This window comes from Phyllostomus hastatus, unplaced genomic scaffold (genome assembly GCF_019186645.2).
Source record: "Phyllostomus hastatus isolate PE091 unplaced genomic scaffold, TTU_PhHast_1.1 phas_contig_551, whole genome shotgun sequence".
In the NCBI taxonomy this organism is placed as follows: domain Eukaryota; kingdom Metazoa; phylum Chordata; class Mammalia; order Chiroptera; family Phyllostomidae; genus Phyllostomus; species Phyllostomus hastatus.
The window spans coordinates 6681797-6694880 of NW_025333909.1; positions in this window are offsets into that span (position 1 = coordinate 6681797).

Here is a 13084-nt window from a genome sequence, read left to right on the forward strand (position 1 = left end):
TGCCACCCTCTGCCAGGCTAGCCCGCCCCTAGGCTGTGCCTGGAGTTTCTTCTCCCATCCAACATACCTCACCTTCCATTGGGAAACGCACGGCAACTGCAGTACAACCATGCAGGTATCCTCGAGGAATACAAACTCCACCCCCCCAGCCAGAGACAGCCCGCCCTTTTCTTATTTCAAATCTTAGGGCCCATAATTCCATGCACTCTGGAGGCATTCAGCTTCTCAGCCAATCCCATCCCAGTCTGTCTCGGGCAGCCTCCACGTACAGCTTCTCCCTCCTCCTCCCCAGTGATCTGATCAGAGCTCTCTGAATCAGTTGCAGCAGGGATTACAGAAATCTACACATAGGATTAAAATGGCACAGAAGCATACACATACACACAAATGAATACATGTAAAAGTAATGAAAACAATAATATGTGTAGTCTAGTATGTTGTGTTGTACAAATGTTAAATTCTTGGTTTTGATATTGAACTACAGCCAGTTAAGATATCATCACTATGGAAAACTATGGGAAGGGTATAAGACACTCTATGTATTCTTTTGTAACCTCCTTTGAGTCTGATTATTTCAAAATAAATAGAAAAAATAAACTATACAGAAAAGCATCAACAAATTAGACTACACTATTATCAAAAACTTCTGTATGACAAAAACATACCATTCTTAAGTTAAAATACAAGTGATAATATTGAAAAAATATTTGTAACAAACATAACAGAAAAAGGATTACTATCTAGAATATCTAAAATATTGCTGGAAACCAATAATAAAAAGAGAAATATTGTAATCATAAAAAAACAAAGGGCATACATTGACATTTTAAAGATGAGTGAAACCAAATGATAAATTCTATGCAAAATAAAATTCAACCTCATTAGTTATCAAGAAAGCACAAATTGAAACATTCTTTTTTCAGCAAGCAAATTGGCAAAAACAATGTAGAAATGAGTAGAAATTTATGTAGAAATTTATGTTCACCTGCACTCTCAAACAGTGCAGGTGAACATAAATTTGAACTACCACTTCAGAGTGCAATTTGACAGTAGTTATTAACAATTAAAATTTATCTTCCACATAAAGACATATAGTTACTGAAACAAATGAAGTGTTGTACCTGTGCACAAGGAGACATATGCAAAGATGTTCAGCATTATTGGCAATAATAAAAAATTTGGAACAGCCTAAATCTCCATGAAGAAGGGATTGGATGAAAAAAACATGATTTATCTATTATATGTCAGCTAAAAAGGTTAATGATATTAAATGATTAACATGGATAGATAATAGATTAATAAATAGTATATATACACACACATACATTATGTACATACATACCTGAATAAACTACACAAAAATATATTTGCATGGTATAAGGCAATCGTATAAATCACATGATGTGCTTTCTATGACTATATGTGCATTTAAGTGAATAGTAAAAGGTCTGGTAAAATACACACTGAAAAAGAGGGAGGAACTAGGGCAAAGATTAAGAAAGTAGTGGCAAAAGGGCTTCATTTTCTTACGTATAAATATATTAGTTTTCAAGAAAATACATAGATATATTAAATGTGGAACTGGAAAAATAATAAGCTTCCCATAAAATCAGTTACAGCTGGGTTTGAAACCCCAGCTCTTGAACTTACTAGCTATGTGAGCTTAAGCAAGTCTCTTACATTTCTGGGTGTCTACTTTTATGTTTATAAACTAAGATAACACTTGCCTTAGGTTGAGTTTTAGAGAGTATATAAATAAGATAATACCCTGGCTAGTGTGGCTCAGTGGATTGAGTGCAGGCCTATGAACCAAAGGATCGCCAGTTCAATTCCCAATCCGGGCACATGCCTGGGTTACAGGCCAGGCCCCCAGTAAGGGGCATGTGAGAGGCAACCACACATTTTTTATGTTTCTCTCCCTCTCTTCCTCCCTCCCTTTCCCTTTCTAAAACTAAATAAATAAATAAGATAATAACACATAGTAAACATTCGGTAAATGTTCATTATTGCTAGAATATTTATTATGATTTCTATAAGAATTCATCTTGACCTCCTGTGTATGCTCGATATGGTCATTTACACTTCTAGCCACCCCCTAGTCTGAGAGCCTTCTAGCCATCCTTCCCTAGAGTTGTAAAAGACCTCACATACACAACCAACTGGAGCCATTAACCTCTTCATGGTGGGAGGGTCGGTTAAGATTTCTCCTGTTTTGTTTTGTTTTGATAAATAAAGATATTACAGACTAAACCTAAGTTATCTACTGTGTCTCCAATACTTTGCTTTTACCCTTTTACCATCTGCCCTTTGGATGTGCTCCTTTGAAAACAACTAGGGGCTAGGGGCTAGCACTGGACTAAATTCAGATAACCTGGAGATTAGGCAATTGTTGAAACTCTTCTTTGTTTGTAAAATGGACAAATTATGTGTCATCTTCTTTATCTGTTGTGAAAAATCAAAGAAAAAAATGAAAGCACCTGTCTACTGTAAAGATGTATAAAAAGGAGAATATTATCATGTTGATTTCTTTTTTATTTTTGTTCAAGAACAGTTGTCTCCACTTTCCCCCCACCACTCTACTCCACTCCACCCACCCTCGATCCTACTGATCCTACCCCTATTTGGCTTTATCCATGGGTCCTTTATACACGTTCCTTGATGGCATTTTCTCTTCTTTGCCCAGTTATCCTTTCCTCCTTCCCTCTGGTTACTGTCAGTTTGTCTGTCTTTATTTCAATGTCTCTGGTTATGCTTTGCTTACTTGTTTGTTTTGTTGATTAGGTTCCACTCAATAGCCAAATGCTGGAAGCAACCTAAGTGCCCATCACTAAATGAGTGGGTCAAACAACTGTGCTACATTTACACAATGGAATACTACATAGCAGAAAGAAAAAAGGAACTCCTACCCTTCGTGACAGCATGGATGGAACTGGAGAACATTATGCTAAATGAAATAATCCAGGCGGTGAAAGACAAATACCGTATGGTCTCACCTATAAGTGGAACCTAATCATATTGATTCTATATTGCCTTTTAAAAATTATTAACTGATGGTTGCATTTAATAAATATATAGAGTTATTTAATAAATAATATAATTTCATAACTAATAATTTTACTTAATAACTAATTCTATCTTGATGGAAGAAAAATATTTGACTGGAAATATTTTCTGTATCATTTTTCCTTTAGATATCTGTGAGAAGCCAGGGATGGTTCCATAAGGGCCCCATCTCATTTACCTTTTACTCTGACAATTGCCAGCCATAGTGTCCAGAAAAAGCTTATCAAATGAAGGTCTGAACAATTTATCTTTACTATACTGAAGATAAACTTTATATATTCCATTTCCTCCATCCTCAAACTTAGTGCTGATTTTAATGAGAAGTATTACACACCATTTGCCTTTAAAGCTTTGTCCCACAGTATATGTGAAAACCCATTCCAGTGAAATTGGCAAGAATAAACTGTACTAGGGAAGACGGTTTTCCAGTGTTTTCCCACCTCCCTTCATCACTGGCAGGAAATAGATGCAAGGACATGGACAATTAAACATATGGGAACTTTAAATATCATTTCAAATTACTCAGCCCTGAAAAGGGGTAATAGTGATAAGGTTTGAGATAATCTCTTCCTTCAAACTCAAACAGAAGAAATGCTGATCCTCAAACCAGGGAACTAGTCTGGACTATGTATACTTATTTGATGTTTAAAAATATTTATATAAATTTATCAAATTCTGCATGAGTGGCCAAAAACTTAGAAGCATTAGAGTATAGTTAAGAAGCTTGAGCTCCAGAGCCTGCTGGATAGGTTTTTGATTCTACCATTTATAAGTGACTGACTTTAGGCAAATGACTTAACTTCTCTGTGTCTCATTTTCCTCACCTTTAAAATAAATATGGGTTATTTGGAGGACTAAGTGAGATTTTCCATGTAGAATGCCTGAGATTTACCAAGTGATTGATAATAACAATAATCATCCATCATCAGCATGTTATCTACTACAGTATGAAGCAGTAATAAACTGTATGTTTTATTTTTTTTTAATTTACTCTTAACATTCTTCTATTGCTGTCAAATTCAAATCACCAGAAATAATGCCCTTCTCAGTAGAGGCATTCTAAGCAATTCAGTTTAATAATTCTTCACAACAAGAGTTGGTCATCTGTTACATAAACTCCATTTTTATTCTCTCTCTCTCCGCCCCCAACCCATGAAACATTACCTTACATGGGGAATGAGACTTTGTTGCATATATGATTATGGGTACGAACCATCACATGATTAGATCATCCTGGATAAAGTGAGCTGGTCCAATGTAATCATGTGCATCCCTAAAATTGGGAGAACCTTTTTGGACTGTAGTCAGAAAATGTGACTGGGGAACAATGGTCAGAAATACAATATTGCTGGCCTTGAAGATGGGAGAAAGAGGTCCTGAACCAAGGCATGAAGTTGGCTCCTAGAATCTGGAGAAGACAAGGAAACAGTATTTCTCCTAGATTCTCCAGAAGGGAACACTGCCCTTGATTTTAGTGTGGTGAGACCCATGTCCGACGTTTGACCTACAAAGGTTTACAGTTGCAAACACAGGATATTTGGGAAAATTTTCCTTTAACCTTTCTGAACTACTGATCCTCCCATCTCTATTTGGGAAGATACATCCTATGTTTACCTGAAAATACTCTGACAGCACTAAAAGGAAGCAGAATGAATTTATATTCTCAAAGAAAAAAGGCAAGATGGTCTTCTACCTCTTTTCTCCCTTTATTTATCTTTGGTCCTGTAATTCCCTATCCATTACTGGACCACAGCCAAGACCCAATTTCGGGCATTTTCATGACTCATTCTTCCTTTGGAGATAGTCTCCACCTGGATTTCAAAAGGTCAGCTTGACTAGAATTTCCCTTTTTGTTTTGACTTTAGTAAATGCTCCTCATAATATATTGACAACTTGTCTGTTCTAACTTTGCTCTTCCTCTGGTAGGATTTTCCACTTAACTAGAAAGAAAGGGGCACCCAGGGAGCAAAATAGTTATGACATTTTTCAGGTCACATCTCTCACTACCCAGAGTCAAAAGGTCTGTGAAGCACTTTTCAAAACACAGCTACTCCCTCTATTGACTAAACTCAGTTGAAGGGATTATGGAATAAGAACATTCACTTCTTCAGTATATGCCTGGAAGTCAATACAAATGTTTCCCCACCAGCAGGGCTAGCAGCAAATTTAGCTGCTGGAAAGCAGCTCTGAAGTAGGTATATCTCAGGGAGACTTTATCACCCAAAGTATAACTTCTATCACCCCACCATCACCCACTGCCTTCCCCTAACCTTCCCCTTCCATTCACACATGCTCTCATTCTCTCATTTCCTCTTCTCTCTCATCCTTCTTTTACTTCCTTTCTCCTATCCTATCAGTTGAAAGACACTTATTTTTGTCTAGGAGAAAGTTTATAACCGCCATCTACCGGTTATAGGATTCAAGTGCAGGTTGTGACTGGGTATTCATGAGTATTTGTATGCTTGATTATTGTCCATTTCTACAAGGTGATTATTTCCTTTCATCAGACAGTTCATATTGTTTCCTAAAAAGTAAATTCATGTTTATCAAGTCTCCTTTTTCATAGAAATTACTTCTAAGAGATTTTAGAGGTATAATTAGTAAATTGTAATGTACTAAACTCCTTCAGTAGTAGGACTCTGCTCAACTCACCAAGTGCCTGGCCCACAGTAGGAATTTAGTGAGTTTATTTTGAACAAATATATGTTGAATTGGTCCCTTGACACAGAAACAAACCCTCTGTGTGTGTGTATGTGTGTGTGTGTGTGTGTGTGTGTGTGTGTATCAACTAGCTAATGCAACATGTAGCTGCCTAACTAGATTGTTCACCTTTATTCACTCCCCCTCTAATTCTTCCTACATTTGTTGCTAGGTTAATTTTCCTAAAGTTGAGTCTTTATTCATGCCAAAAACATTTTTATATGTGTCCAGTTACTTCCCATTTCAGAATGAGGTTCAAAGTCATTACGCTGACATTCAAATCTCCCATTCCTCAAATATGATCTTATTCTAATTTGCTGGGCTAATCTCTTACAGCCTCCTTCACAACCAACATGAATTACCATTCACAAAACATACTGTGCATTTCACTGTCTCTGTATCTTGTATTTAAAAAGTTGGTTTCCACCCTGGCCTGTGAGGCTCAGTTGGTTGGAGCATCATGTGGTAAACTGAAAGGTCGTGGGTTTGATTTCTGATCAGGACATATGCCTAGGTTGCTGGTTTGGTCCCTGGTCGAAGTGCATGTGAGAGGCAACCAACCAATGTTTCTCTCCCTCTCTCCTTCCTTTCCCCACTCTCTAAAATCAATAAGCATGTCCTCAGGTAAGGATATTAAAAAATAAATAAAGTTTGGTTTCCCTTCCTGCTCTACATTTTGCAGCCCTAACCCTCTCTTCAATTTCCCTCCTGTAAATCACTATCTCCTTTAAACCTTCACTGATTATCAGTGGCATGTATTCCTATCCTAGAACTGCCCTCTCTTGCTTCTGAACTGTCTGGTCACTTTATCTTTATGTTTCTTGTTACTTTGCACTTTCTACATTGTATTCTGATTATTTGTGCACATGTTATATTCCTCCTACTGGATTGTGACCTTCATAATCATGATAGAAAATATGAGGACTTGCTAATGCTTATTGAATATTTATAGCTCAGAATTACTGAAAGGTAATATAGGACCAGTAGATAATAAAGGCTGAGTAAGTGTTAGCTATCATTAATGTTATTAATGCTGTTGCTCATGTTTTAAACAGATAGTCCAAATTTATTGTTTTTTCCAAATTACACACCTTTGGAAATCAAAACAATCCAGCCATGTTTTAATTATCCCAAAGTTTTTTTTTTCTTTTGTGAAACTTCTTTTAAAAATCTCACTTCAAAAAAAATCTGAGAGTTGCTCCACCTGTTTGAATCCTGGCTTTGCCACTTCATAGTTGTTTGACCTCGGGCAAGTAGACTCCTCTGTGCTTCAGCTTCTTCAACTATAAAATAAGGATAATGACAGTGCCTACTTTACAGGGTCATTATGATTATATAAGTTAATGTGAGTGAGGGCTTATAACAATATTTACAACTATTATTAAGTTTAGAGTAATGCTATGAAACAGGCACTTTGACATTCACTGTCCCATTGATTTCTCTGAATGACTGTGAGCTAATATTCATCATGATTATTTTTGTAGATGGAGAAGTATAAACTCAAAAGTTGAATATTTTTCTAAGAACAGTAAAAGCCAGGGAAGGACTCAAGCCCAGTTGTGTTTGCTGCAACCTGGAAAGCTAAGGAAACGTGGCTATCCAAGTCCTCAAGAAGAACATTTGTATGCGCAAACAAAGGAGGCAATTATCTACTTACTTCATCACTACAAGGTCTCTAATACCACTGCTATCACTTCATTCCATGTGTTAAGCATTGCCCTCTCTAGACTCTTGGAAGGATTAGTAGATCAGCATGAATGATTTTTATCACATTGATTAATGCTGATAGGAATGCTTGAAAGCAGGAATTCCCAAAGGGGAAACACTTTCTTTATGTCAACTCTTATACAATGTAACTCATTCAGAGAGCCTGATTTAACCTGGTTTCTCCATCTCGATTTGGAAACAGCAATTTTGGGGGTAACTGAGACAGGCCCAGTGTTCAAATCCAAGTTTTGCCACTTCCTATCTGTATGACCTTGGGCAAATAGCTGAGCCTTTTTCCTTATCTGTAAAATGAGGACAAGCATTTCTACTTTAGAAAGTTGTAAGTATTAGATGAAGATACACAAAAGGGGTTTAGAGCCCTTCTTGGCACATGCCAACTGCTTAAACAATGGTAGCTATTTTATTCCAGCTTCTGTTGGCTCCAGTGCATGGGAACCTCTGGCCTTGTGTCCTAACAAAAGGAGCTTTATTAGCTACTAAAGTGGGGTAAAATAACAATAATAATAATAATAATCAGAAACATAACCTTAAGATGTGTATGTCTTTAAGTTTTCAGTAAAGTGCTCATAAATAGTTTGGGTCTTGTACAATTAAGACAGAAAAAATATATTATTATTCTCATTTTAGATATGGAGAACCTGAGGCCCTTTGAAAAACAGGTTTAGTGACTTATTCAAGGTCAGGTTCATGGAGCAACAGAGCAGATGACACCAGGTTTTCCTCTGCACCAAATTAACTCTAAAGGACTTGGATAGAACCTCAAAGTTGTTTCATTTCTCTGCTTGCTGCCTTTGCCTCTCAGGTACTTTTTCATCCTTTGTCAATTGCCCTTCCCTTTTGTTTCCTTAATAAAACTATGCTGTCTTTTCTATTTTCAGGAAAAATATGAGCACACTAATCTTTCAGTAACTTTTTAAAAAAATATATATATTTACTTATTTATTTTTAGTCAGAGGGGAAGGGAGGGAGAAATAGAGGAAGAGAAACATCAATGTGTGGTTGCCACTTACGTGCCCCCCACTAGGGACCTGGCTCACAACCCCAGGCATGTGCCCTGACTGGGAATTGAATTTGCAATCCTTTGCTTCGCAGGCCGGCCCTCAATCCACTGAGCCACACAGCCAGCGCTTTCAATAACTTTTTTATGCTCAACATAATGTACAACCATGAATATGGTTTAATCATTGTCATCCATTTCTTGATCATTTTGAAGTCCTGGAGAAATAACGTGTACACCATGTGTACAAAAGTATCTCTCAGTAGTGGAGAAATAGCAAGAATGTCCAGAAAGAAAATTGTCTGTGACTTTCAGTAGATAAAATTGAGTAGCAGAAAATGACTAAAAAATAAAGGGTTTTCTTTTCCTGTTTGGCACTTTCCTTTTTCACTTTCACCTGTTTTCATATTATTTCCTTTGTGCATTTTATTTTCCGAACACCAGAGGGGGAAGAAAATCAGCCTGCGCTTTGAGTTTCCTTACTTTTGCCATTTAAAGCACAATCTTACATTCCTTAAACAGTTATTTAGACTTTAAACAGGTGTTCAATTGTCCTATTAATAGCATCTGGGGCTTGTTATATGGCTTTTCTTTTGGCATGTGGAATCACATTGCAATGAGACAGAGGTAACAGAACAATCTTTTCCTTCCTTTAAAAATTTGTTTTGGAGGTGAGGTCAAGAGGTGGTGATAGGTAAATCACAGAGGAAATAGCCAGCAAAAAGGAATTTTTAAATGATCAATTAGGTAGAGGGAAAGGAGTACAGACCACATGCTATATTAAGATCATTTTCTTTCCCCCATTAGTAATGCATCAATGAAATTAAATAAGCAGATGTTGGCCTCCGTGCTAGGTGGGCTTCATGACTGTCCTATTTCACTGTGTCTCACTTTCATCTACTACCCAACATTTATCAAACATTTGGAAGCAGCCTATATCAGTGCTGCACAACCCAGCTCTGTGATTTACTGTCTAATTCTTTCAGCTCCTGTTTGCCTTTCTTGTTTGGCTTTCATGTGGGGTAGCAGAGGCCACCTTAGGAGCTGTGTGTAGTCCTTCCAGCTTCCATTTGTGCTGTCTGTCTACCCTGCTCCCTTTCCTCACAGACCTGCAAGATGTGTTCTTGCTCACCAACACTGAGCTGATAATTGATTTACAGGAGCCCATTCTTCAGTTTCTTTTAGGAGGTCACCTACCAGGTTTGCTGCTCATTGTCAAAGGGAATTCAATTAACACAGCATAAGCGTGGCAAACTCCAGTGTTCAATATAGTTACCAGCTGTCTTGAAGTTTCTGGAACATCTAGTCCTTGGCTACCCAGAGAGGCCCAAGAATAATGGGAAAACTCTTCCAAGTTGTTTCTTTTTCTCCTTCTTTTTCTCTCAATTTCTTTATTTCACCAGCCTGATGAAAAATGGTTCAATTTGTGCATCTGAGAACCATACATTAATATGATCAAAGGGAAAAAAAGACTGAGTTCATATTTAAAGCAAAAACAAACTCTGAGAACAATTTAATGAACACCACATTATTACCATATTGTGGACTAAACAGTGTGTCTGAACATTGGTCAACATACTTCATGCTTTCTGTTTGCTGCCAAAAGCATTTTATAAATCTGTAGCTTTTCCTCACTCCCAAGGTTCTTTGCAAAGAACTAAGGTAATATACATTTGTAAGACGTCCAATTGAATTTCAAGTAATATTATATTTGGAATACGTTCCCAACTTAAATATATACTCTCTCTATCCACGACTGAGATTTTCAATGCCCCCTCATTGGGTGTGGTTCAAACAACAGTCAGTGCATTCTACGTGAGGGTGAATGTAATAAGGTCTCTTAAAACAAAAAAAAAGAAACATTAAACAAATAAGTTTTGACTCACTGAGTTCACTGAAACAGACACACCATATTTTGACAGTTCATGTCTGGCAACATCTGGCATCGTATTTATACTAGAGAGTAGTTAAGATGCATTGTGAATTAGCTTAAAGAGAAAACTGCATTTGCTTGAGACATTTAGAAAAGCCATCATTTGAATTATTTTCTCCACAAAATTTGAGTTTAAAGAACAATACATTCACAGTATTTTCACCTCAATTTTAGGATTCATTTTCCATAGTTCTCAAGTCAAAAAATTTCGTCTTGAGTTTAAGATGCCAACACACCTCCTTTTCAACAATACACTCTTTTGCCCCAGTCCTGTCCGTTTTCAATTAAATGGCCCTGGGACAGGAAAATGTGAGCTGTTGCTACAGCCAACTGCTTCAGCTGAAGAAAAAAAAGACTTTTTTCTTTCAAATTAAAAAATTTTTTAAAATTTGTTTCCTTCTTTTTGGTTTTCCTACTGAACCATTTGAGAGTAAGTTGCAAAAAAATTATAATTCCCCACCCCTAAATATCTCAGTGTGTATTTCCAAAGAACAAATACAGCATCATATGTAACAACAACAATGATCAAATTCAGGACATTTAACACTGACGCAATTCCAGTATCTCAAGTACAGTCCCTATTCAAATGTTGCTAATTGTAGCAAAGATCATTTCTTACATGACCTAAATAAGAAGTAGTAGAATGATTAGGTCAGGGAAGGAGGTAATATCATCATAAGAATTGTGTGAATCTGAAAGGCTTCACCTTGTCTCAGTCTACCCCTCATTTAAAATGCTCCCCATAGTGTGATGTCCTGAACAGGTGACCCTCTTTCTCCTCTTCAGTTTCCTTCATCCCCTATCCCATATGCTAGAGTGATGTTCTGTAGCAAGGAAAGGGGCTGATTAAGTAAAAGTATCAGATAAAACCATTATTCCGGAAACCTTAATTTTATATATTTTTCTTTTAAATTATTTTATTTTATTTTTAATTGTAGGGATAATCACATAACATGAAAGTTACCATTTGTGGTTAGCACTCTGGATTTTGAAAAACAATTTTAAAGTTAACCACATTGGTATTAAGAATTTACTGAGATGGAGCAAATTAAGAACCATATGAAAAAAATAAAGAATGCAGATTTCTACTTGGATCAACAACAAAGAACAAATGCTTCAACTCCAACATACACCACTGCCTTTTCAATCACTTTCATGTTTTTATTCAATGTTAAGGAGATGCACAGTGTAAATTCTGATGTTACTTAGGATAGAAGACCAAACAATCCTGGCAGACGCCCAATATGTTTGCACAATGCAGTCAGTGACATGCCAACGGCCGGCATCACTGCCTCAGACATGCCATAAATGCAACTCACTGGAAAGGAAAATAAAAAGACAGACTATCTAGATATTAAGCATGGCTCCTAAAATCTCCAAAGTCTCCAAGGCTCAGTACTGTCTGGATCCTACCTCAAAGATTAGGATAAATGGGATTGTGGTAGGGAAACTGCCAAGCAGACATACATCTTTAGGGCCTAGTCATGTTGGGAGGGTCTCTCTGTGATTTCTGAGCATAGCTATAAGCCAAAGAGAAAAAATAAAATCACAGCCCAGATGCATGTGTCCTTATGGCGGTTGCTTCTCCAGCACCCTCTGCAGTACAGTGCTTAAACATGTGGTTTGTGAAGCCAAGATTGCCTGGGTACCAATCTCAGATCCACACTTTACTGGCTGGTTAATGTTAAGAAAACCTCCGTGCCCCAGTTTCCTTGTCTACAAAATGGGAATAATAGCATATCCTTATCTCACAAAGTCATTGTGAGAATTAAATCAGAGTTATTTGTGAAATGATCAGTGCCTGGTATAGAAAGAACCATGTAATTCTTAAATAACTGATGCTTTCTTATCCAAATACTTTAACATAAATGTTGATGTGATGCTTGTTAGAAATATGATAAACACATGGTGGAGAATGACAAGTAAAAGCACAAGCTTGAGGTATGGAAAGGAATTAGCAAAAGGTTGCATCTGTTTTGTGTGTGACCACCTCCACCAATCAACGGTGTGGGCCCTGCCTCTCTCTGAAGCTTTCCTGTGCTTTCACCTGGATGACAATCAAAACAAAAGCAGGGTCAACTTATCAAGAAACAAAGCTGCTGGGCAAAGACTAGAATGGCAAGAATAAATGAACAGAAAATTCATTGGCCAAGAAGGGACCAGAGTATATGCCATCGGGCAGTTCAAGACCTTGGTCCTAATTAGAACACCAAGCAGACTTTTCGCCCTGTAAAGCCAGCTGTCCCCAAACCTGTTCTGTCCTTTTGTTCTTGCCCTTCTTGCTACCTGAAATACTTGCCCCCTTTCTTCCATCAACAATCCTCCAAGGCCCATTTTCTGTTTTGTTTTGTTTTTAAGATTTTATTTTTTTATGTTTTAGAGAGGGGAAGGTAGAGAGAAAGAGCGGGAGAGAAACATCAGTGTGTGGTTGCCTCTCCTGCGCCCCCTACTGGGGACCTGGCCCATAAGCCAAGCATGTGCTCTAGACTGGGAATCGAACCAGTGACCCTTTGATTCACAGTAAGGTCCATTTTCTTCACACAGCCTTCTCAGCTTCTCAGATTCTTCAAAGCCACAACTGCAACATAATGAAGTGCTAAAAAAAACCAAAAACAAACAAACAAAAACAAAAAAAAAACCTGAAGGGAGACAGAGAGTTTACA